Here is a 2116-nt window from a genome sequence, read left to right as displayed (position 1 = left end):
CTGAGAGACAGCACCCAGGACCCAGGGTTCAAGCCCCAAAACCAACAAAAACAAAACAAAACACAGTCTCTCACTTTTGTGTGCTCAACATTGTAACACTAGTGCTTCAGTCTAGGGCTAAGATTTTAGGTGTGGACATTTATCAACACTCCTGATTCAGATTCTAATTGATAAAATTTTAATCAATATTTTGTTCTTATTAATTTTGCTCTTTGTAAATTCACATATACCTATAAAAAACAGTGTGGCCATCCCAATAACATTCTCAAAGTACTTCCTAATGATGACTTACAAAAAGTTGTTTTATATTACAACAAGGAAAACAATGCTACAAATAAGGAAAACCAATACCTAAATATTAATGATTAATAAAATAAAAAAAAATTACCACTGTTTCCAGTATTTGAAATGTACTACATATTCGATTTATTATTTTCTCATATTGCTGTACATTTAAAACTGCCTAAGTCTATGATGTTCAACAAGAATTTTATAGGCTATGAGTAGCCTTTAAAGATTATTATTATTATTATTATTATTAAGATTATTATTTATGGTTCATCTCATCATTTGTATATGGCTTATACCATCATTTGTTCCTCACTAACATATAAAGTAAAGAAGCCTTTAAATTTTAACAGAAACTGTGCAGTTAATGTCTTAAATCTGCTTCTTTACACAAACACTTTGCAACTTCTCATTAGTAAAGTTTCTATAAACTCTGAAATGTACATATTTAGTAGTATGTACCATGAATCTTAAATGCTTTATGAAAAAGTTTTACAACCTGCTAAATAGTCTTAATTTTGGCATATATGAGCAAATTCCCAAAATTAAACATATTTAAAACATTAAAACTTTTAACAAACCTTAACACTTTCTATAGTGTTCATTGTGGCAGGTTCCTTGTACAGAATAATTGAATTCCTCATCCTAGACATCTGTTGAACAACAAATATCTGGTATTATTTTGTTTTTGACATGTCAAACTTGACTTTATTCTTAAATGTGTTCTTTTGTAAGAAATACATGGTTCTAAAATTTCACGACAATTCTTTTTTTTTTTTTTTTTGTCGGTTGTGGGGCTTGAACTCTGGGCCTGGGCGCTGTCCCTCAGCTCTTCAGCTCAAGGCGAGCGCTCTACCACTTGAGCTACAGCGCCACTTCCGGTTTTCTGGTGGTTTATTGGAGCTAGGAGTCTCACGGTCTCTCCTGCCAGGGCTGGCTTTGAACCGCGATCCTCAGATCTCAGCCTCCTGAGTAGCTAGGGTTACAGACGTGAGCCACCAGCGCCCGGCTTTACGACAATTCTTTTGAATTTAATTTTTGTGGAATTGTCTAGTTTAAGAAAATCAATTACACTTTATGTATAAAAAATGTTCTGTGCTCAATTCAGTAGCACATACACTAACATTGGAACAATAAAGAGAAGAATAGCCCCTGACTGAGGATGACACTCAACTTCGTGAAGCATTCTAGATTTTTAAAAGAACAGATGCTGGAGGGGATGTGGACAGAAGGGAACCTTAATGCATTGTTGTTGGGAGTTTAAACTTGTTCGAAGACTTTGGAAAGTAGTATGGCGGTTCCTCAAAAGACTACAATAGAGCGCCCCTAAGTCCCAGCAATCCCATTTTGATCACAAACAAGACCATACTAAAACTACCAGCAAAACTATGTTCATTGCAGCATTATTTACCAAAGCTAAGATACAGAACAGAACCCGAGGCCCCACAGTAAACGAATGGATCAAGAAAATATGTGTGTGTGTGTGTGTGTGTGTGTGTACTGGAATTCTATGCCTCCATCAGAAAGAATGACATCACCCAGTTTGTTAGGAAATGGAAAGACATGGAAAAAATTATATTAAGTGAATTAAGCCAGGCCCAAAGAAATGAAGTAAGCCAGGCCCAAAGAAAGATAGGTCCCATGGTTTTCTTAATTGCAATAACTAGTATGTGTCTGCTACAAGCAGAAAACATCATATAAGTTGATGTTAGGCAAAATGAACCCCAAGATAAGGATTCAAATGGTTTTTATTTCTTGCGATTGTTTCTAAGATATTTATAAGATGAATTCTTTGTTGCTTTGTATGTTCCTCCTGCAAGCTAAAGCC

General features: G+C 35.1%; 1 non-coding gene across 1 annotated transcript; it reads left to right on the top strand.

The window, feature by feature from the left end:
• Positions 1 to 1383: 1383 nt before the first annotated feature.
• Positions 1384 to 1485, top strand: LOC122123209. The gene has a single exon (XR_006150345.1). It is a non-coding gene; the product is annotated as a U6 spliceosomal RNA (small nuclear RNA).
• Positions 1486 to 2116: the final 631 nt, after the last annotated feature.

The sequence above is a fragment of the Dipodomys spectabilis genome, unplaced genomic scaffold (genome assembly GCF_019054845.1).
Source record: "Dipodomys spectabilis isolate Male_0828 unplaced genomic scaffold, ASM1905484v1 ptg000226l, whole genome shotgun sequence".
NCBI lineage: Eukaryota > Metazoa > Chordata > Mammalia > Rodentia > Heteromyidae > Dipodomys > Dipodomys spectabilis.
The sequence above is the reverse complement of the archived record's forward strand: the minus strand, read 5'-3'. Positions and strand labels throughout refer to the sequence as shown.